The sequence below is a fragment of the Parasteatoda tepidariorum genome, chromosome 11, assembly GCF_982258835.1.
Source record: "Parasteatoda tepidariorum strain Cologne lab strain chromosome 11, Ptep-v5.0, whole genome shotgun sequence".
NCBI classification, from domain to species: domain Eukaryota; kingdom Metazoa; phylum Arthropoda; class Arachnida; order Araneae; family Theridiidae; genus Parasteatoda; species Parasteatoda tepidariorum.
In genome coordinates, this window is record NC_141765.1 from 9,694,089 (window position 1) to 9,719,829 (window position 25,741).

The 25,741-nt window shown below is 28.9% G+C and overlaps 2 protein-coding genes across 2 annotated transcripts in view; both read left to right on the top strand.

The window, feature by feature from the left end:
* LOC147801236 (zinc finger MYM-type protein 1-like) overlaps positions 1–25,741 on the top strand; it is a 90,068-nt gene that overhangs the window by 15,155 nt on the left and 49,172 nt on the right. The gene's annotated exons all lie outside the window — the stretch shown is intronic.
* The window catches only part of LOC107443169 (uncharacterized), a 327,331-nt gene continuing 315,142 nt past the window's right edge, over positions 13,553–25,741 (top strand). The window contains exon 1 of the mRNA XM_071187585.2: positions 13,553–14,052. The gene's annotated coding sequence lies outside the window, so the exon portion shown is untranslated. The remainder of the gene's footprint in view (positions 14,053–25,741) is intronic.

Sequence of the window (25,741 nt, forward strand, 5' to 3'; positions counted from 1 at the left end):
AACAACAGTTTCATTAATATTCATTTAAATAATAACACACAAAAATTAAAATGGCTAACAATGAATTAAATTCCTTTTTTATTAATTTGATTTAATGTATCGGAGTTTTTTTGCTTTCAAGTATGAATATCTATGAAATTTTACTCATATGATCGTAAGCTATCGTTAAGAATAAATAAGCTTTAAATGCCAATCAACAGTGTTATTAATTTTTCTTTCTTTTAAAAGTATAACTAAAGCTTTTTTACTAGTTTTTTTAAATAATAAAAATGTTAACTCTTTAATGACATCTTATATGTGTTTATATAAACATTTAAACAGTACAAATGATGTTTAAATTTGTTTTATTTCAAATCTAAGAGTTTTGCAAAAGTACCAATGTCTTGCTAGTTTCATATTCTAATATTCGCTAACAATAAACAATACCTAAAGCAATGTAATTCTCAAATACAACTTATTTCATTATTTAATTAAAAAGCTTATTATTAAGTCCGCAAAAACGAATATTAAAACATGAAAGAAAAATAACACTTACTCGACTATAAACGGTTATTTGATAACTGTCTTCCTTGATGGAATTAATCCATTTTTTTTAAAATTTCCTCTCTTTTCGGAAACGGAAATCTAAATACTGATACTTTAGGCTCATTTTTGTAGTTCCCTTTACATCTTGGAACTACACACGCATATGGCATTGTTAAAAGTTGTAAAATAATGCAACATATATTCTTTTAAAATCGTTCAAAAAGACACATCCGACGGACAAACGAGACTGATAGTTAATGAAGGACAAATATTTGAAATTGGCAGCTATTCGCATATCACCACAGTATGTGACGTCACTAAAAGACCTTGATGATCTTGTGGTGACCCATAACTATTTTTCCTTTTCTTTATGCGTCAATCACAATTTTCACGAAGTGAAATTTTTAATTTGAAACTGAAACCCAAAATTGGGAACTGAAACTAAAATCTGTCTATCAAAATTCTAATCCAATAATATAATTTCTCAAATTAAATCTAGCCAATCATTGCACATTAAAGGTGTGGCTAATTCATTTCTCTGGTGAGATCCGAACCGAACACAGCATCTTTTCTCTGCTAAAACTCATTGCAAACGGACGTGTAGTCCTATCTCTCATAATCTAATTATTTTGCCGTAGCGTATATGTTTGTGATGTGGTTAATAAAATCTTAATGTTTAACCTGTAAACCTTCTGATACTTTAAGAGTACCTACACACCAAAATACCATAATCTCAACGGCCTTATTTCTCGGTGGCTATGATTAAGCATGCCACTGCAGTTTGAAGACAACTGAGCAACAGTTTGCAAGTTTTGCAAAATTTGAAAATTGAAATTTAATTTTTTTATATTTTCGATCGCAACACTCGAATACGCCATCTGGGGAGAAGACCGGTTCCATGTCTAGAGCTTCACCTCTTTTCTCTCCTCCTCTGCTCAGATGTATGGGAATGTATTATGATGTTATGATTTCTCCTTCCATAATATTTTTCGCAATTATATTGCGAAATGTGCAGAAATATATTTTAAAATTTTCATGAGGCTTGCTTTAAACACTATGCTTAATTCAATTTTGAGTTTCACATAACTTCTAAGCTTAAAAAAATGAATCAGTTTGAAAGTCAAGACACAAACTAACGTACTTTCAACTCTCATGACACACGCTAATAGTGAAAGCATGCCTTGTGTTGCTATAAGTAAGGAGTTCTGCTATGCATCATCTATAGCCCATTTCAATCGCCAATAATAAATGTTTATCAGTACAACATTTTCCGAAAAATTTATCCATATGTTCAATAACTATGTCAATTTATATAAGGAATGTACGGAATTAATAGTTTCAACTTCATAGCAATTTGGCCGTAGCTAGAGCAAATCTTTATAGAAGACCTTTCGAGTTAAAGTTAAGATTGCACAAGAAGATAACTATGAAATTTTATTATGGTAGACGCCGTGCTATCGGATAGGGGTTTATAGGGTCCACTTAGATCTGGAAATATTGTACAAAAAAAAAAGCAGAAACGAACAATTGATTTTCAAAAATTTAGGAGAGTCGGGGAATGATAAGCATATGACAAACATGAGTGCTTCCAACAACCAATTGCTATTTGAAACATTGGGTGGGAACATAGTGTTCAAAAAAGTAAAGTTAAATCGTGGATCATATCCATGTAAATAAAATCGTAAGAAAGAACAATATTTTTGATGGTGATCTTTGAGAGAGTGGAAAAAGCAAAAAGTGAAATTAATATTAAGGAATTCAAACTTTCGACAGCTGTACTGCCTAATTTGGACCATATTTTCCGAATTGCGGCTACCTATATAGTTTGATTTCCAGAATTCAATTCGTTAAAACTGTATATTTATTCAGAGAAAGTACGTTTTCGTGTCTGATTCCTTAACTTAAAATATTTTATGCACTAATTAATTAGCTTATTTGAATTTAAGCTCTCGAACCATTAAGATTGAGTCTTTAGTACATGAAAATCCGTCCATGATGATTAAATCAAAGGTTATTAACGTGTTCGCCTTTTTATTTTGGGCACTACACACAGTATCATTTAGGCAGGTTCACTGGTTATTTTGCTATATTTTAAGAAATTTATGCTCATCAATATATGCCTTTTGTAACATGACAAACATTTAATATGTAGTCTAGTTTATTTCAAGCATGCTTTTTAAATATCGTTATTGCTGTGTATCTTCGGAATCAAAGTCATAAATGAATTTAAAACCAACGTAGTCAAGGTAATAAATGAATAATAAGGTAATTTAGAATTCAATAACTTGCCCACGCCAGAGCTGAATTTAGATTTAAGAAAATAGAAACTGGCTTTAAAATTTTAAATCTAGTGACAATTGTTATTCGACCTTTCTTAATTATTCAATCCAATAGAAATTACTTCTTATTTCTTTGTTCTTCTTTTCGTAATTTTAACCATGGTGTTTTATGAAATTTTTAGTCTTTGCTATATTTACTTTTGAAGTCTTATATTATTTCATGGAATTTTTTAAAAATTTTAATAGTAAAATTTCAACATTAAAAAATGTTAAAATATGTTCGCAAAAAAAGGAAAAACCCCGCAAAACAATAACTTTTGATTTAATGATCGGAATTTCACGTACTAGGACTCACCGAATAGTTCACGGGGTTAATCCCAAATATGCTGCTAATTACTTTATGCAGACGATATTTTAAGTTACGGAATCAGGCACATAGACGTCTGCATAAACAAGCCTTTTTTTACCGATTTGGAGTTTTTATCCTCTAAGTAGAGGGGGTAGTAGCAATCTGGAAAACATGCTCTCAACAGTATTGTTAGTAGAGTGGTCCAAAGTTTGGAACCCTTAATACTTTTTGCGTATTTCACTACATCTCTAAAATTTTTTTAATGACTTGTAATATTTTTGCTCGTTTTTTTTCTTCGTTTTCTTAAGACAACGCCATAGAAAATATAATTTTTAATAGTTATTAATTATTTTTTTATTATTTTCTTTAATAATATAAAACAATAGTGAATTGTAAGGAAGGTATACAGCTTTTTTATATCATTTTAATGGTAATTAAATGGTAAAATACAAAATTTGAATGAATAGTTTATGAGAAATAAAATTTTAAAGAAATCGCATATTTAAAATATGTTTTCTGAGGAATTATTCGAAAAATTTTGTATAAATTTTGTATTTTGCGATGTAAAATTGCAATCTATAAAATTATGAAAAAATTGTACCCCTTACAATTCAAATTTTTTTAACTATTATCATTAAGGAGGAACAACACACTAGAAGGCTGTATGAAAAATGGATTTTTTTAATAAATTTTGAAGCAATTATAATAAAATTAATCCAGAGTATGCGCATTGTGTGCTAGTTTCTAAAAAATAAGCCAACTCGATGGAGATTCAAAATGTGGTCTCAATTCAGATTAAGGAACGGTTATCTGTACGAGTTTGACGTGTACCCTGGAAAGAAAAAAGAAACTGAATATGGGCTTAATGCATCAGTATCAGTTGTCAATCAAAGTTGATAGGCATTTGTGCCAAACTGTTCTTTAGCAATTTTTTTTTTTTTTTTTACAAATTCTGAGTTGCTAAAGATTCTTAACACTAGAAAGACTGAAACTTAGTATATACCTATATTGCCCAAAAGCAGTCAAAATGACAGGATTGTAAAAGAATAAATTATATGTAAAGAAAATTGTTTAAAACTAACTTTTAAAATTTTTTATATTCTTTACAGTTATATAACAAGTTATTAGTAAATATTAACAATAAAAAGATTATATGTTGTGCAAAATTCTAAGAAATTGCATCATTATATACATCATTTTTCTAATTGAAGTTAAAAGCATTCAAAATGACTTCCTTAGGCAATCTAGTGTTAAAGGTATTTGCTTGTGGTACCATTCAGTGTGATCGAAAGCATTTACCAACAGATTTTAAAAAAAAGATAGAATCGGGGTAAAATCGACTGCAGACAATCAGAAGGAATATACATCACCAAATAGATGGATCAGTCCTGCTCTTTTTGATGATTAGAAGGCCTGATGATACGGTGACAATCAAAGGCAGAAAAAAGGGTAAAGTGGAAAAGAAAAATGTTCATACAAGAATATAACAATTTCATAAGTGGAGTTGATATCATGGACCAAAAGAAAGTTTCTTATGGGATTGGTACCGGCTTCAGTTATAAGTATTATTTACGTCCATTTCATGACCTATTGGATACTGCTGCAAATAACGCTTATATTATTTTCAAAAAATTGAACTCAACACAGAAAGTTTAAAGTATTACCTTTCGGTGAAAAATTTCACTAATATTGAAAGGTGATTATTTCATCAGAAAACACCCGTTACACTCATATTTAAATCGTCATTGCACAGATCAAGTTAGGGCACACTATGAAAACTTAATGAGACTTTTGTCAAATACATCAGAGGTAAGGACGAGATACAAAAACTGTTCGCAAATTTTTTAGAAAAACGAACAAATATATTTTGCATTTTCTTAAAATGTATTTCTGTCTAACAACTAATAACAATTGTTTTAAGAAATTCCATGAAAAATAAACTGTGTGTATTGAAAATATTTATGTTATTTGCTTGATTTTTGTCCTTAAACTTAATTAATATCAATTTTTTTTATCTACTTTCCTCCTTTTCTAGATGAAGATTAGGACACCGATGTCTAGTAAAGATTTTTATCATTTACGCACACCGGTAGTCCTTGAAGATTTTATTTTTAGCGTCGATAGGGACGCCGGTATGCATCATGCTGTATTTATATGAACCATGCCTGTATGCACTAGGCTGCTGTATATGTACCATGCTATAAATATAACTATAAATTATTGAATTCATAACTATAAATTATTGAAATGCTAAATATGCTATTTTTTTCTTATTTTAAACAAAATTAAATCTAAATAATGAAAAATTAAGAAAAATTTGTTTATTGAAAATTCTGTGACAAAGGGTTTAAAAAATAGAATATATTTATATATATATATATATATATATATATATACGTATATGATACTATTCCATATTCCATTTAACCAGTAAATTTAGCTATTTTCTTTATCATTTTATTTATTTTTATTTCTTAAAAAAGTAATTGAAACCTAAAAAACAATAAAAAAAAATAATTAAAAGAAAATGTTGAATTAACTAGCGTTCAGTGACTATACATTAGCAGCTTTATTGTCTACGCCGGTGAAATGGAAAACTACCAAAAATAAAAATAAATTGTTATTTTTGTCATAATGATCGATAAAGATATATAATCTATAATTTAAAATTCGTTTCTTACTCGGAATCGTAAGAATTTTAATTAAATGAATTTGGTTCGGCAATATATTATAGATTTATAATTTTGAATAATAAAATGGATTATGTATTTAATCATAAAATGGTTGTGCACCGATCGTGTTTAAAATTCTTTAAAATCTACTAATGGAAATGCTTTCCTGGAAATTCAATTCCTTGAAAATGCTTCAAATTGGAAACTGGATTCTCCATAGGAAATAGAAAGTACATCGTTATTATTTCAAGAAGAATAATGGTCTATATTTAGTCTCGTGGCCTGAAGTAGTTGTCCTTTCCTTTTTAATCGATAGTCCTTTTTAAGAAAAGAAAAAAACAGCTACAGGTGTCTCAGGAAATTCTTTTCCCGACTTATTCTGCATCATTCAAAATGAATTCCAATTTTATTTTTCAACGATATATTCTTGTGGAAATATAATTTCCTCAAATATTACTATTTCTGCAATATTGGAGTTTTATGATTTTTTTTCTTAATAAATAAATTAATATAAGTTAATGGTAATGCATATGGTAAAAATAAAAACATTTTGTTCTATAAATATATTAGAAAAATATAAAAACGGGATAAAAAAAAATACGAATATTGAAATGAAAATTGAAGAAATGCAGAAAAGAAATGTATTCTTTAAAAAAATTATGAAATGACTTTTCATTTGACATGAAATTTTTTTTAAAAAAAGAAATATCTTTAATAAAATATAATTATATCAAATAGCTATCTATATTATTAAATTTATCAATGCTACTTTTCTGCTTGGTGCATGAATTAGAGTAAAATCAATATGAAACATTATTTTTATTTATTTCACTTAAAAAATTAAAAGCATTTCTAAGAACACAATTTTTGATTTATTGGATATCCAGGTGACAATCCGACCCTCTTGACCCCCATTGAGGGTGCTCATGTTCAGTTTGAAATAAAAAATGTGCAATATCGTTAAGTACATTGAAAATACTTATTAGTTTTAAATATTTTGGAATGTATACAGGGTGTTCGTTAAGATTACCTTTAAAATTTATTTTTATAGTCTTAATCAAGAATGAAAATATTAAAGTATACACAATTAGAGTTGTAAATTATTATTCAAGTGAGACAAAAACAAAATCGATATAGAAATTAGAAAAGTTACAGTAGAAAAAAGCGGGTATAATAAACATCAAGCAGGTTTAATGGGAGATTAAAAGGTTTCAACTCCTCTCTGTTTCCTCCCGCAACTAAATCTGTCTTGTTGCTTATTACTTTCGACCCCTGGTACGGTGATTTATCAGTTTTCGAAAGCATTTTTTATTTCTCTTTCCTTGAATATTAATCTGCAACTGCCAATGTGTATACTTTTGGTTTTCAATTTTGTTAAGTATTTAAAAGTACATAAAGGCAGTCCTTAAAGAACACCCTGTATATTATATTTTTATATACATTTGAGATAATTCGGTGGAAAAAGTTATCATTTTTGTTATTGGTTCATGAGGTCCTAACTTTCCTCAGCTCCTTTAAGAAGGCTCTACTTTTAAAGAAATAACTTTAGGGATGTAAAATTTCTAGAAAATAAATAACTAGAATTTCAATTAATTCTGCTATGCGGAGATCATCCTAATGCGATCTGTTATGATTATGGATACTGAGAAACGATCAAAGATTCACTGAAACGTGATGCTTTGTAGGAATCAATAGTACCTAGAATAAGTGGGCGATAAATGCTAGCTGAAATAAGTAAATTATTTTTAAAATTTTCGATGCATTTATTTATTTAAAATAGTACTATATATTTAAGTTTTATAATTATTTTTTGATTGGCAGCTTAATTATTGATATCATCATCATTATTAAAAATGAATTTAAAATACAATCTGCATATTCACGACAAATTTTAAAGAATTTATGTCATAGTGCTCAAAATAACTCGGTTGTTACGCATTCTAACTGTTAGAGGTGAAAATAAGCATTATCATTATTTTTATTGGCTTATAAATCTTTGAAACATCTGTCTGTTTTAGTGTTACTCCTACCACAATCCACAAGATTCTAAATAAGTACAACTGACAATGTGTAACAAAAATTTTGTTACGAAGTAACTTTATCACAATATTAAATCAAACGAAATTACATGTCATTAAATTTTTCGAATTTGTTTTTATTTTAAATTACAAAAAAATCTTTTTTTATGACTTAATTATAATAGCTCTGTTTCGATTACCAAGATAAAAGCTATAAATATATTACAAAAAGAGTCTGCTGCTCCATGCAAGAGTTTATATCTATCTCTCTCTCTCAATATATATATATATATATATATATATATATATTTAAGTTTCAACAGTTAAATTCTTATACAATTTCAAGATTAGAAATGCAAATTTGTTTTTTACTTCATTGTATAGAATTTGACTATTTATAATACCATGAGGAAAAAACTGAAATCGGCTGAATCGGCTACGAAGGATTCGATGGGACGATGTTGAAAAATATTGTTTCCTGGGAAACAGGACTAAAGTTTGGAAATTTCCTGTTGTTTCGAATGCAACTAGATAATATCAGCAAGCCTGTTTGGTGAAGCCAAGTGAATTTAAAGCAGAAGGTGCGTTTCTTGTTTTTCAGTAGAGCTATCTATGGGAGGATTCATTCATGCATCCATTGATTCTTCCACAGATTGTAATTTTGACCTGAATCAGAGAACGATCAATCTCCAATTCAGGACCCCCAGAGGTATCGAATTGTTATAGGAACTTGGTGGACTTTGTGACTCGACAGATTTAACATGCAGTCTTCGGCTGGTGGGGATCAAACTCACGACGTCTTGGACATTGCCTACTAGGCTAATAATTCGGTAGTGGTTAATATAATCGGAAAGTATGAATATTGAAAATATAATCGGAATGTATGAACATTGGAAGAGATTTTTTAAATACTATTTAAAAAAGCTTCCTAAAAATGCAAAAAATTTTGCGTGATGTCATACATTGCTTAAAGTTTTAAATATTTGAAAAGAAAGGATCTTATTATTTTTTAACGTTTCTTTGTTGTAGCATGAAGTGTCAAGAGTGAAGTTTTTAAAATGTTTGTTTGGAAATGAATTCGATGTTTAGTTTCTGTCTTTTATGTTTTTTTAGTGCTTATCTCAAAACTTCAAATGCTTTCATATAATGCAATTAAAAAAAAAAAAGGAAAAAAATCATGGTGAATTTGAATATTCTGTGTTCAAAGTTTTACATTAAAGAAAATAACTTTTCTTCTTGAAATCTCCAGAATAAAGTTTAAAAGTGTTTGTTCGAAAATTAATTCAATGTTTACATTTTTTCATTTAATATTTATTTCGCACTTTGTATCTCGATACTTAAAATGAATAAAACGTAAAACAAAATTTTTAAATTGTGACGACTGTTCATATTTTCAATTTTATATATTTCAAATATTGAATATTGAGACAATATTTTGAATTTTAAGTCGAAATGATGTTAAATTTTTAAATAGTGCGGATAAAATTTGAAGATGTTATCGAGCTCGCCGTTAGAAGATTAGGGATGATTTTTACGCCATTCATAGAACAATGGCTTAGATTCACAAATTTTCCTGCTATTAGTTAGAGATGTACCAGGTCCTAAAATTTTGCCGGATTCAGGAACCCGGTAAAAATTGAATCTTCTACCTGACCTATTCTGGGAACCCTGAAATTTTTTTATTTGTTACCCAGCCGATAAAGTTTCCGGTGAAATTTAGATTTACTACTTGACTGGCTCCAAGTAACCGGCTGGATATTTAAACGTTTATGCAAAATGATATAAAAATCATATAATTTTCCATCGAATCAATATTTTTGAGATATGGCTCTAAGGAAATAATTTATCATTATTTAGAAAAAAAATGACAAAAGTTTTTAATAAGCTAATCTAATTAACTCTTGCAACATTTTAAAATAGTCTAAACAAATTGTAATAAATTGAAAGTAATAAATATGAATACGTGACATTATGTGCTTATAGTTTAATACATTAATTCAGATAAGAAAATTCTGCTAAACGGAAACCGTAATTCTTCAAAATGGAAACAATAACTTTTTTATTTAACTTTTTTAAATTATTCCTTTTTTTTTAGTTTTCATATTTTGGAATTTTATATCATGAGCCGAAAAAAATTTTGTACTTTATTCTCTGACATTTATTTACGATAATTAGAACAGCCATTTAAACAAAGAGAGTGCTTCGTCATTCAATGAGTCCTGCCCTTACCATTAACCTACTGCCACAATGGCCGATTACCCAGACATGGGAAGGCAGGTAGTATGGTCAGGAAGATCTCCATATTAAAGTATAAACTATATGATATTTTGAAGTGTTGGGACGCTCTACCTGGCCTGCAATGTCCAAAACATTGACAGCGGAGGCTTTATGGTGTGAGACTTTTTGCTAAATGACCACACATTCCTCCCTCAAAATGGAATCCCATGTCTTTGAAGAGGTACTGTGACTAGTTCTATTTAAAAGTGGACGACAACTTGTGTCCATACAGAGCTTATCTGATCGAAAATTTTGCAGAAAGATTTTTACCTGTAGTATTTCATAATCAGATTTTCAGGCCTGAACTTAATAAAACGTGTTTGGAATGCTCTGACAACTATCCAAGGTTTGGAATAGCTTTGCTGAACAATTGGAGCAATTGTCACAGGAACTCTTAAACCGCCTTATTTTCAGCATGGAATAACGATATAAAGTCTGATAATCTGTTAGAGGAGACCATACTTAACTGTTCATACATATTTTATTTTATAACCGTCCTTGAACAGCCAACCTAATTTTTCGGACATACGACTACTAATGTTTAATTCCGCAGCCTTGTAATTTTGAATCCAATCCAGAAGACAAGGGATCTCCTGGATCAAGTATTAGGAGAAATATGCCCTCGTTGAGGACTTTTTGATGGAACTAACACACTTTTGTGTTACATGAAGAGGAAAACTGCAAAAACCTCCAACAATTAGCCTGACGGCAAAGGGGCTCTAACCCATGATCCGTTTACAACTAAGCATATTTTACGTCAGCAATGTGATCGGTGGAACTCGTATCGACCAGTCATCACTGGGTGTCGAACCCAGTCACCACATTGGAAAGCAAACGCTCTATCCCCTGAGCCATCGTAGCTCGTTTCCTGCATAGTTTTATATTTAATTTTGTTAACCATCGCTGAACAACCGACCCAATTTTGGGAGTACGTACGACTACCAATGTTTAATTCCGTAGCCTTGTTATTTTGATACAATCCAGAAGGCTAGGGAACAAGTACTGGGAATAATTTGCCTTCGTGGTGAACTTTTTGATGGAACTAACCCACATTAGCTTTACTCGGAGAGGAAAACCTGCCACAGTCTGTCCGACGGCAAGAGGACTCTAACCACTTTGAGTGAAGCATCCGTGAAATCCATCTTAGAGTAAAATTCATTTTTACCGAAATATATTATACAGTAATTTTTACAATAATATTTATTTAAACTGAGCGATTTAGTGATTTTACGGTAATTATTACTGTAAAAATTACGGTATATCATATTTTCTGTTGCGCAACATGTTTCGGTAAAAATGAATTTTACGGTAAAAAGTACCGAGTACCCGAATGCCAGTAATTTTTACCGTCATTTCATCCGGAGTTTTTACAGTGCAGTATTTCTCGTAATATGCCGTACTTGTTATATCAAGCTTTTACTGTATTTTGTAGGGCTTTATGATGCATTTATTTAGATATTTAAAATGAAAACATATTTAAAATGAAAGCATGAGAAAATCTTATACACAATTTTTTATTATTTTTTATTATCAAGTTGAATTTTAAAATTATCGAAATACTAGAAAAATTCTCCTTCAGAGACAACTGAGAAAAGTAAGAATAAAGAAATAACTAGTGAAACGCAATATTTTTTCCTCTAATTCAATAATTTTCAATAATTTTTATATTCCAAAGACAGTACAGATTTTTAACTTTTCTGCAGATTTTAGAATAGGCTTTAGTAATCGAATTTTTGATATTTTGAGTTCAAAGTTGACATTAATATTTCTTCATCCAAAATTGCAGGTTAATTACTGTAAAAAGATATTAATTAGACCAAAATGGCAGATCAATTGTATTTAAAATGTATCAATTAAAAAAAGAAGTATGTAAGAATAAAAATAGGTTTATCAGCTATAGTATCAAAGTTTTATTTCTCGTATTATACTAAGTAGATTTTTGTCTTATGGAGTAGGTATGCAGATAATTAATAATAGAAACGAGAATTAAATAAATTCAAATGTATAAAAATATATTTAAGCATTTATTCTTGAATATGCAGTCCCTGCCCATATTATTAGACTCTATGCAAAATTATAATTATCAAGTGATACGATACAGCTGTATTGTTTTTACCCGGGTTTACTCTTCTGTATCAATTGGTTAACATTGTAATTCAATGCGTTAAAAATAAATACAAATAGGAAGTTTATAAGTCTATAAAAAATCTCCTGAATAAAAACCCATTACATGTATGTGTAAATATAAAAGTATTGCCTATAAACTCGTGCAAATCATGTAATTATTAAAAAACTACAATGAGTCTAATAATTTGATTATAATATTCTAATATAATGCTTGATATAATAAATACTCTATATTTGTATAATATATCGCCTAATTTATCCTATCGTCAAATTTACATTATATATCATCTAATTTAACCAATTGATACATTAACTTAAACAAGTACATACCGGTTTCAGTCACATAAAAACAATAAAGCTGTCACCTGATAATTAAGATTTTACATAGAATCTTATAGTGCGTCTAAGAATTTTGCCTGGGACTGTATGCAATTTTTGTAGAGAACGAAAAATAAAAGAAAAATTGGAACACCTAAATAACTTTTGAGTTACTGGTCTTGAAAATACAAATTCAATTATAATGAAAAATTTATTCTGAGTTTAGTAAAATGTAGATTTGGTAAAATTGCCCCCAGCAATTCTTCTTTCAGTCAATTCAGCTTTGATTTATATTTGATTTAAGTGTTTTAGGCTAAGTATTTTGAAATATAGATGCTAAGCAATTTGCTATTAGTTCTTACATTTTTATTAATGTAAAATAATTATCTTAAGATTGAAAACGATGAAGTATATATAGATATAAGCAAACTTAAGAAAATATCAAAAGCTGGGGAAAATTTTATGAAATGTAGTGTACAAAAATATTTTACAATAATTAACTTCATAAAGGGTAGCTTTAAAGAATTTACTTCATAAAAGGTTGGAAAATGATATCAAAACATAATAATCTAAACCCGAACTGCAATTACTTTTTAAGAATGGATATTTAAAAATATCTCTAGATCGAGAATTCGTTCACGTAGCTTTGAAATAAAAGATGAATTTTATTTTCACAGTAATCGTCATCGTATTCTGTTAAAGTTTAAAGAATAAATATAAAATCGATTATTTCAATTTGAAACAAACAGATATATCAGGTTCTAATCGAAAAATAAAATGGTAAAGTTTCCAGTAGTTTAATTTAAATGTTATTGGCTCAAACGATTTTGTTTTCATCACAGTTTATTTTTTTACACCGTATGCAAAATATTTCGTTCGGCAAATCGTTTTACATTAAATAGCTGGTTAACAGCTTTGCGAGATTTGGCGAATGTTCTAGTCGGATCAATTTTTTCCGGGAATTTTATCCTTTTTTTCTTTTAATTCAAACTGCTTCAATCTTTTCACAAAATATTCCATGAATGGTGCTATGAAAGATAATTTCATTTTGTCAGTTAAGCAGTTCTTGGTACTCTTTTCATGTTGATTTTATAATTCGAAGTTATTTATTTCTTTTTCTCGGAGTATTTCTCTGGAGAATATCATTTTTCTTTCTCTAGTTTTTTTTTTTAATTCATCTATTGCTGAGAGAACTCATGATTAAGGATGTTTTCATCAAAATTTCGCATCTGACAGGTATTTTTCGTCCAAATTTTTTTTTTCTGGACAACCACATGCTCCCTCATTCACTCATCTGTTGGTCCAGCGACTGCGCGAAGATTCAGCTGCAACCAATGGGAGTGGATGTTCGAAATTCCTATCTCTGTGCATCTGCTGAAGGTCCGTTTTAAGATAGCGCAGGCATGGAAGGAGCGCACAATTTTCTGTGCATTCATCCAGTGTTAGTTTCATTCTCTGTTTCGGCGCTCCAAACTTAATCGCAGAAGGTAAGCATGCTTATTTCTCAACTTTTTCTACCGTCTAATCATAACAAGTTCTCTTCTTAATAGAATTGTATTATTTTTTGTTCTTTTTCATAAAATTTTCGATTGGATGCCGAGAAACAGGTTTTTCTTAAAAAAAAATTGTTAGAATATTTTGATATAGATATTTTTTGGTATAAATTAAGAAATTTTGCTATTGCCCGGTGGACACTTGTAGCATTTTTAACAGTGGTCACTTTTTAAAACATCTGGCCATTTTTTCAAAAATTGAAAGGATAAAAGAAGCCTGATGATATTAACAACGTAAGGCATTTGCTTTGAAAATTTTTTAAAATTATGATTCATTTCTCAGGTGAAGAAAAATTTTAAGAAGCAAGTGTGAAATAAACTAATTTTAAGAATATCATAAAATGTTTATAATAATCCCATAACCATTAAGAATAATACTAATACGCGTAAATTAATTTATTCTAATTATTACATATTCTGGAATTACTCCATAATATATGTGTATTCTCTAATTCTCTTATAATATATATGTAATAATAGTCTAATAAATAATTCTAATATGTGTAAATGCACATGATATGCATTTTTGACGAAAAAAGTGGCTATCGGGTGGCAGACAATATTTTTTTTTAATATCTCCATTTGTTACATGCAGTAGCTGGTGGTGACCGTTAATTTTACGCTTTAGTTTTTTGACACAAAAACGTAATGTTTAGTTAAAAAAATTCTTAGCTCAAAAAAGTTGTACAAAGTAAAATTTTGGAGCCTGTTAAAATAACATCGTTTTAATTTGCAGCAACCTCAATATGATGTTGAGTTGAATTATAAATTGCTGTTCTTAAACTTGGTTACATGATATTAAGCTTGAACAGAAACTTAGTTCAGTTTAACGCATTCTTTATTTTTTTATTTGATACTTAAAAAAACATGTTTTTCTTTAAAAAAAGTGTTAAAGCATTTTTATTTAAATGGTTTCTTTGATATAAAACAATGCTGTTCAATTTAAAAAAAAGTAAAAAGAAAACGCAAAAACGTAATGTTTAGTTAAAAAAAATAAATTCTTAGCTTAAAAGAACTGTTAAAAATATTGGAGCCTGTTAGATCATGATATCGCTTAAATTTGCAGCAACCTTAATATGGTGCTGAATTGAATCGTAAATCGCTGTTCTTAAACTTGGTTACCTGATATTAAGGTCAAGCTTGAACAGAAACTTGGTTCAGTTTAATGTGTTATTAAACTTTTTGTTTAATACTTAAAAACATGTTATTTTTTAAAAAAATGTTAAAGCATTTTTATTTAAATGGTTTCTTTGATACAAAACTATGATGTTCAATTAAAAACAAATCTTATCTTAAAAGTGCTTTTAGAAATTTTGGAGCCTGTTAGACCATGATATCACTTAAATTTGCAGCAACCTTAATACACTGTATAACAAAAAAATCGACGCTCCAAGAAGGAGTAGTCCGATTGAAACGAAAATTGGTGGATAGGAAGACAATGTACAGAATAGTAAATGATTACAATTTCAGAACAATTGAATAATTTATTGCAGAGTTACAGTAACTAGTTCAATAAGGTGTTGACCCGCCTCTAGCCTGGATACAAGCTGCCGCACGGCGTGGCATAGACCGATATAGCTCCCGGAAGGTCTTTTGCGTTATTTCCTGCCAAATTCGATCCAATTGTCGAACGAGGTCATCAACATTTCGTGCCAGATGTAATCGCCTTCCCATCATATCCCAGACATGCTCGATGGGAGAGAGATCTGGTGATCTGGAAGGCCAAGGAAGCGTTTGACAAGCTTGCAGACAGTTCATAGCAACACGTGCCGTATGTGGTCTGTCATTGCCCTGCTGAAAAACCCAGCCTAGGGTGCTGCAAAAGAAACGGTAGCAAAACATGTCTTACGATGTAGTCGACGTATCGCTGTGCAGTAAGTGTACCTCTAATGACGACCAAAGGGGTCCGGCTGTCAAAGGAAATGGCACCCCAGACCATAATGCCTTGTTGAGGGCCGGTGTGGCGTGCAATAGTGAAGGCAGGATCCGCCCCTCTGCCCTGTGCGTCTCCAAGCACGTCTTCGATGATCGTCAGGACAAGTTGGAAGCGGGATTCGTCGATAAAGACTATACGTCCCCAGTCGGCATCATTCCAGCCTGATCGAGCGTCGATTTTGCGCGTCTTAGTGCGTTTTTAGTGCGTCGATTTTTTTGTTATAGAGTGTATGATGATGAGTTGAACCGCATTTCGCACTTCTTAAACTTGATTACATGATATTAAGGTGAAACTTGAATGGAAACAAGATTCCGTTTAACGTCTATTTGAACTTATCAGCAATATTACGTCGTATTATGGTTTAAATTACCTATATTATGGTTTAAAGTTGAACCAATTTTTGTAAGAGTTTATTGTTAAATTATTTACAATTTGAAAAAAACAATTGAATACTTGAAGGAAAATGACAATTTTTTATGCTAAAAAAAGACCGAAAATAAAACGTAATTTAAATGAATTGTTGTTAGAAAAATGTTTAGATGCAAAGAAGTTTAAATTCCATAAACATCATTTTAATTGATATATGGGCTAGTCTCGTAAAATGTCTTGCATGAAAGATAATAATTTCAAATAAATTGTTAATTAATTTTGAAAAAATCAACAGCGACTTAGAGTAAGAATATTTTTGCAAATAAATTTTGTATTTTAGCGAAAGTTAATTAGCTACTTACGAAACCTTATCACGTAAACAAGCTCATTTCTTACGTAATTCTTTCTTTTGAATTATCATTATTAATTTTTTTTTCTTTAAGTAATGTTTTACTGGATATTATTATAGGCTTTCTTTTTTTAAGAAAAGTTCAAAATAGAGGGATTTTGATGCATTTTTTGTAAAAACATATTGTTTATCAAACAGGGATTTACAAGTTGGGTTGCATTATTTATAATGTGAAAGTGGTATTTGTATTTTTTTTAACGACTGAATATTTTCGTTACAATAAGACAAGTACGAGAAGAACGGGTAAAGTGGCTACTTTAAGTTTTAGTGGATTTTTGATACCATTCCTTCCCAATTAACAAAGTTATTAAAATCAATCCAGCGTACTATTAATTTGCTTAAAATTCTTGTAATTTATTAAAATTATTTCATTTTGAGACATACGTGTGTAAGTAAAAAATAGTGAAAAACTTACCATGTAATAACACGTTGTAAATATCAGCTCATGAAGCTAATCTACTTAATGAAAATTCTTTTGTGACTTATTGCATATACTGTTAGGTAATAAATTCATTTCGATTTTCACTCTTGTCTCTTTTCTTCACTGCACTTTTAGAATTTTTATTCTAAAATAATGGTGAAATAACCATAAACAGTCTATCCATCCAATTAATCGTAAGGTTTATGACAAAGAATATTTTTCATCTCGACAGTTTTGAAACCGTTTACCACAAGTCTGGTTAAAAAAATCATGAATACAAAACTATACAGTTTTTTAACCATTTACAACTAGCATGGTTTCAAAACCGTGAAAAAGAAATTTAACTTGACATTAGAGACTGTTTATGGTGCTTTTATCTGCGCTTGAATGAGAATATCGTTTTTTATCAGCCCAGGGATACATAGTGGGGAGTGCAATACATTCATGTACGGAATTGAATGGAGGAAATATTGTGGTGTCAACGCTGGGACTCGAACCCCCGTTCTGTCGGTCATGAGATTGACAGATTAGCCCTTTCGGCTATAGAATGTTCCCATCTGCTAGGAACTAAGTGGTTTCATGAGGTGGGTCTAGTTGGTGCGTTAATGTTATGGTGCGTAATTTAGGTGGTTTAACCGTATTAAGTGAAAGCAGTTAATAGACGGTTTTTACCACAGTTAAGTTTGAATACCATCTTATTTATGGTTATTTGACAGTTTTGCTTGAATGTGGTAAAATAAAAAAATTCATTGAACCATTTTTTCCGAGAAGTCTCTAACAGTTTGAAGATAAAAGTATGATCAAAACTACCAGAATATGGTAAAGCTTACCTTGTTTTTTTTGTTCCATGGGAACACTAAAAACTACGGTGATTTTATCCCTAGCATTTTGGTAATGACCAATGTAAAAATTACAAGTCAAATATGTTTATATCAACGCTCTGTTTGGTAATAAATTTGGTAAATTGAAAGAATACACTAATGAGCAAACAATTTGGTAAATTTTATTCCACAGTTATAATGATTAAAAATTATCAGAATTCTAATTTTATTTTAATCAAGAGTATTTCTATCATGCAAATAGGTTTTTTTGCCACAACTTCTTTTGCAGTGCACTGTCCAAAAGTTGACAAAAAATAGTCTATGATATAATGAACAAATAGTTTTTTTTAACCTAAAATTTATTTTTTTAAAGAAATAAACAGTGTTTAATCTTTAATAAATCTAGAATGCAGTTAATATTTTCGTTTAATGTTAACTGTCAAGTATAAAGTTTATAAAAGATCCCTTGTAGACGCCGTAAATAACTAATAAATTCCTTGTCTACAATCTAAAATATAATATAATAATATATAATTCTAATAAATCATTCCATTATAAATTAAAGTCCAAATTTTGTATGGAAGGAATATGAAATACTATATTTGTTGATTAATGTCTCGAAAATATTCCATTACACTATATTTCTTAAAATGTTAGCAGATAAAAATCTTTAATATAACAATATAGTTAATAATTTTAATTAGCTACCTATTTTGTTAATGAGATTTTAAGGAAGACGAATAAATAAAAGAGTGTAACTTAATATCGGCAAACAATTAATGGAAGAAGAAGCACCCTTTTCTAAAAGATATGCTAATTGGAGAAGAATATGTCTCAGTGTATTTGTAACGATTCAAAAGAATATGATTCTGCTTTATTTTTCGTATTCAAACATTTTACTCTGTAATTTGTGATTTAAATAGGAAATCTTTGAAAGTGAATATTTTGTTATTTAAAAGCAATTTTAATGTTTTTCTTTTTATATAAAGTATACATCATTACATATTTACCGTAGGTATGGTACAAATATAACATAGAAGCAAAAGCGTAGCTTATCCTTTTCCAACAGTTTACTATGTTCTTTCCGATTGAAGTCGAGATTGTTTGACAATGGATGCAATAATTTTGAAGCAATGTAATTTGATTGTTTTTTTTTTCATTTGAAGCATTTGGTTTCACAATCAGTTTAAATTATTATTATTTCTTAAGACTAACTCACTGCCTTTTTTTGTTGCCATTTTTATGCTTTTTTGTGGAAATAACTTTTTTGTTTTTTAGTATCGTGGAAGTTAAAACGTGGTTTAAAGTACAGATATTGTGATTCAGCACTGAATCGAATTTTCTGAAGGTATATAATCGTTAATTGCTTGGAAACACTTTTCAAATTTTATTCTAAAATTATGGTAAAATAAGCAGCAGTAAATATGATTAAAAAAATATTCATGCAACATGATTAGATAAAACTAGTTAATTCACTTCTCATTTTAAAAATAATGATTGTAATAATAATTCTGTGTAGAACATAAAGATTTTTTACTTATTTATTTGAGCCAATATTAAAACGTTTTTCAAATGAAAAAAAGTTTTAAATTAATAAATGAATAAGAAAAATATAGTATAATATATGGCGTAAAAAATAGATTTTGCAAATATATATTTCTGGGAAAAAGTCATCGTATTCATGTTTTCAGGTTCTAAGACTATAGTCCATCAGTTTCGTCAATAAATGAACAATGGATTTAAAAAAGTTGAAGCATTATATGGTCAAAAAAGCTTAACAGTCACTTGCACTTGCAGTGTATTTAGCATAAAAAAATTTTAAAATTGATATCAATAAATCGAAGAAAAAATTGAATGGAAGAAATTCAAAGTATATTTTCGTTTATTTTTTAAAAATTTTATGTTACTTTTTTTATTGAAATAAGACAGATAAATATATATTTTTTATTAAAAAAAAGTGAGTTACAAAAGGGTAAAAATCGTTTGCACTCTTTTTTATTAAAAAATATGACTAGAATTATATAAACAAAAAGGAATAACCATCGCCGGCGCTTAACAAAGCAGTTCTAAGTATATTTAGCATAAAATGTTAAAATTTAAATGAATAAATTACAGAAATTGAAAAAAAGGGAAAAGATTTGAAACGTAATCTTTTTTTTAATTTTATAAATTTCTTGTTATTTTTTTATCGAAAAGAAATAGACAAGCATTTTCTTTTTAATTTAAAAAAAAGTCAGTAACAAAAGGGTCAAAATCATTTGAACCCTTATTTTTTTTATTAAAAATGACCAGTTTATAAATTTGTATTTTATAGATATAATGTTAACGTATAAAATTTTCGAATCAGTTGTCAATTCCGTATTCTCTAACTTCTCCTTATAAAATTCCTACACAAGTTCGATAACCACAATCCTATATGAATTTCGCAGCATTCGCATTAATTCGTATTTCTCTTTAAACCAATAATTCTGGAAATATCGTTTCAACTTACGAACAAAATGCTGTTAACATACTGGACACAAAAGCAACTGTTTAATTTCGAATTGAAATGAGAAGAATTAAATTTGTAGATTGAAAAGGCTTGAACTATTTAATCTCTTAACAATTTGGTCTCAAAATCCATATTCCCTCGCCAACAGTCTAATTTGGTATGATTTATATTTTACCCAACTATTCTATTTTCAATTATTTAAATTTATTTATGCGTTGCAGCGAACAATTATTAAATTCAAAGCGATGAGTGAAGTCAGCAGAATTATAGTTCAATGTAAATTTGAGAGCTCGTATAAGATCGATGTTTTGTCATAAATCTATTTTGTGAATGTTGAACGTTATTTGTTTCGCGAGCTTTGCGAAGAAAAACATAATAGGAAAATGTTAATGTAAATGTTAGAAAATGTTGAAAAACATATTAGCAAATTTTTTTAATTGAACAAAACATTTCTATACTATTGGTTTTATGAATTGCGTTTGATTTTTTATAAATTTTAAGAAACACAATTTATCTCTCTCTCTCTCTCTTTATATATATATATATATATATATATATATATATATATATATATATATATATATATGTAATACAAAAATTATAAATACTTTTGTATTAATAAAAGAATTAAAACTCTTTCGGTTTCATGAAATGTCTTTGTTAAAGAGTAAGCGTAGAGATATTCTATTTTGGGAATTCAAGGCTGAAAACATACCGTTGAATTATAATTAGATTTATATTTCAAAGGAGGAGTTATTTTTAGAATCTTGTCCCTCTTTCACTTCCATATTAGGAAGCATTAAATGATTTTCCATTATGCGTAGAGTTACAAAGTTATGTACGACTGGAACCTAATTACATCATTCTCTGTAGTATTTATTGCGGGACCGATGGTTTTCGCATGTCTCTTGCTGAATAACGTGTTCCAATAAACATCTGTCGGAACCATCCGAAGTTTGGTCCACACCCTCTCCCTTGTGGAGTGGGGATGTGAACTGTTATAACCATCAGCCTAACTTTAAATAAGCATTTTTAGAACGTATAATGGCTTATGACTGCATTATTAAAGATGAATTCAACAATGATAACAGGGATGTAGCCCTGTTATTATAAGCCTCGCAGGATGTTAGCTTTGCTGAGGAAAACCTTTGGAAGAAACTTACGCAGTTCTTTAGAAGCTGGCTGTGACTTCGAAAACCTCACCCCATCACCCACTGGGGGAAAAAATTGCTTCATCGGCAGTGAAAAAAGCGTAGAAGGAAAGGAAAGATTCCTCATCTCATCACCCACCGGGGGAAAATACATCAAAAATATCGAATATCTCATTCGCATGGACAGTTGAAAATTATAACTCTAATTCTTCTTTAACTCACGGCAATTAATAATTCATCCAGTATCTTCAACAAAAAATAATTGCTTCAATCATCAAACTTTTGGTTGATATAAGTGATACCTACGCCCAGTCTTAAAGATCATCGACTTTCCTTTTGTCTATGCTGCATATTATGTCTACGTTCCTGAGACTAGTAGAAAGCTGAGCTTCGATATTTTGGACTAAAAAGAAAAACTGCATCAGATTCTTGATCGACATTACGAAGTTTATTTGAAATCGCATCCCTTTCCTTTACAAGTGAATTACGCAAAGTTTAGTTCTGTCAGTGCTGTTCCCACCTAGCCTCATTCAAGAAGAAATATGATTCCTCTTAACAAAGAAACTAGAACAACTTTCATTTGATGTTGTGATTTTCAAAATGTGTTTAGGAATCGAAGAAACAAATTAATATTCCTATCAACTTTCAGCTGATGTTGCGATTTTCGGAATGTCTTCTTGGACTAATTCGAACTTTCTCACGTATCCTTTTTGTGGTAATTATTTTTACAATTCTCATAAAACAATTTCTTGAATTTTTATTGATTAACAAAAAATAAGAAAAGAATTCATGTAATTGACAAAAATCATAGAGTATGATTTTTAATTTTTTTCTCGTGCTTGATGTTTCAATTGAAACAATTATTTTTTATACATTGATCGTATTTACTGTTGAATTTTTTTTTCAGTGAACTGATTGTTTTGATTGGCATAAAAAATGCTTCGAGAAATTATTTTCATATATATTGTTTTATGTGTTACAGTTTCCATGAATGATTGATTAGTAGAATTTATATTTTTGTTTTACTATAGTGTTTAGGGTGAAGATAAAAATGCCATTAAAATGTTTTTTTCCTTCTCTTCAACGAAATTGATGAAGGTCGACGTTGGAGAGTAGGTTGTTCATATTTTATTGACATTAGAGATGAGCCTTGATCTAAACTTTTTATTATGAATAATTCAATAGTATATTATTAAAGATTAGATTGCATTTCTAGTGTTTATATGTTTTTTTTAAAATTATTATATAATATTGTTTTTGTAGTGCATTTAAAATGTTTTTGAAGGAAAACAATGTGGTTCAAACGCCAGTTAAACTAGTGACGGCAAACAAAATTAAGTTATTATTTAAACTTTTGTTTCCTAATGATTTTTCTAGATTTAACCACGCAAAATTCTAAATTTTTCAGAACTTTCTTTTGAACCTAACGATGAAGAGTTTTCAAATAAACTTAAAGAAATTTGAAATTCTTTTACTTTTTCGGACTTGGTCAAAACTAAATATTCCTATTTAAAAAATGTGAAAACTTATATGTTACCCAAACAAAAGGACAGTTAATACTTCGTGAGTTATAATTTGTGAGTTTCCCTTATTACGATAGGCGAAATTGTTAACTCAGTAAGTTTTTAATACTTGATACTGATTTACCAGATGCTTTAGTAGGGTTGCAAACTTGCAAAGATTTTTGTTTGTTTATTGATTGTGTCGGGCCAGTTGTTACTCTATTTGGTAAGAGACTGATCATCTCTGCTAATTCTAACAGTGACAACTTATCTTTGCACATTAGACATCAAAATTCTCAAAATGTTAAGGTTAAAAATGGTGAGAGAAAAAAAGATGTTTCAGTAAAAGTAAACATCGAAAAAATAAAAATGATGTAAAAGATGTTTCAGTAAAAGTAAACATTGAAAAAATAAAAAGGGTAACAAAAACAAAAAGAAAACGAAAAATAGGAAAAAGAAAGAATGACCAAGAAACTGATTACAAAATAAATAAAAAGAAATGTAAGTAAACAAAATTTTGAAATAGTACATGTATCAAAGCTTAGGAAATATCACAACCCACAAATGTTGAAATTAAATTCTGAATAAGTAAAACATGTTGTCCAGTTCATTTGCATAAAATTTTGTATATTTTTGTGTGAAAAATTTTTGAAAATTTTAGTAGAATAGTTATATAGACATGTTTCATTTTTCTTTCTTTTTAATTGCTAAACAGATAAATTGCATTATCATGTTTTTTTATAGTTTTGTCATTGTAAATAATTGTTTTTTTTTTTACATATACTAATTGAAAAAATATTATTTGTAATAGGGAAAAGGAACAGTCGTACCAACCAAAATTTTAGAAATTTAAAGTATTCTAAATTTTTTAATTTGTCTTACCAAAAAATTTTTTTGGGGGGGATGTAATACAAAAATTATAAATACTTTTGTACTAATAAAAGAATTAAAACTCTTTCGGTTTCATGAAATGTCTTTGTTAAGGAGTAAGCGTAGAAATATTCTATTTTGGGAATTCAAGGCTGAAAACATACCATTGAATTATAATTAGATTTATATTTCTAAGGAGGAGCTATTTTTAGAATCTTGCTCCTCTTTCACTTCCATATTAGGAAGCATTAAATGATTTTTCATAATGCGTAGAGTTACAAGGGTATGTACAACTGGAACATAATTACATCATTCTCTGTAGTATTTAATGCGGGACCGATGGTTTTCGAATGTCTCTTGCTGAATAACGTGTTCCAATAAACATCTGTCGGAACCATCCGAAGTTTAGTCCACACCCTCTCCCTTGTGGAGTGGGGATGTGAACTGTTATAACCATCAGCCTAACTTTAAATAAGCATTTTTAGAACGTATAATGGCTTATGAGTGGCATATATATATATATATATATATATATATATATATATATATATATATATATATATATATATATATATATATATAGATATATATATATAGATATGTATATATGGGTCATTCTCACAAAAACAGTCATGTCCCCAGTATATTTTATGTTTGTTTTACAGCTTACGAAAAAAAAAATTCAGTGAAAGTGTCCTTCGGGATGCAAGCTAACAAAAGAATAAAAATAAAATTATCAATTTTTATTTTTTATTTATTTTAGGTAATTAAAATATACCAATATGTCATTCCCTCACTTGTCCCCACTGTTGATTTAAAAAAAGAAAATAATTGTTTCAGAAATAAAAAAATTTTTTTTACAAATTCGTGTTTTTTATTTCAGAATACTGAAATATAGAATTCAGAAAATCAATTTGAAATTTAATTTCTGATAAAAATATTAACACAGCACTATTTTAAACTTTGTCCCCAGTGTTTCGCGTCATTCCGTCACAACAATGTTCTTATCACCTGCAATCTTCTTAGAATAAAAATATTTTAATAAAAACTTCAGAAGTTAACAACTAGCATCATAGAACAAAATTGCAGTATGTTTCCATCTTCAACTTAAAGAAGCTTTGCTGTGGAATAAATTTGAATGAATCAAACCAGGTAAAATTTTTTACATTTGTCATTCCCTCATGTCATTTTTTAGAGTAAAATAAAACACAACTTCATCGAGAAAGTGTATAATTATATGTTGCTTTCTTGTATGAATATAATTGTATGTGATTGACTTCAGAAATTAATTAGGCCTAACTGTTATTTTTAAATTTCATTGAATTCGTCATTCCCTCACTAGTGTATAAAGTGAGGGAATGACGCTGAAGTGAGGGAATGATTCAAGATGAGTATATTATCAAATTTTTTTTTGTTCAATCGTGCCAGCCAATTTTATTTCCCAAACCTGTAAAAACTATTAAATATATAAGACTAAATTATAATAAATATTACATATACTTAGTATGTTATAATTTTCAAACTTTAGGTAGATGTAACTTAGGTAAAAACATGTATTAAAATAAAATATTATTCCCTCACTATTAGTGTCATTCCCTCACTTTTTAAATAGTGAAAATAATTAATTTACTTATTAATTAATTTGAAAAATAA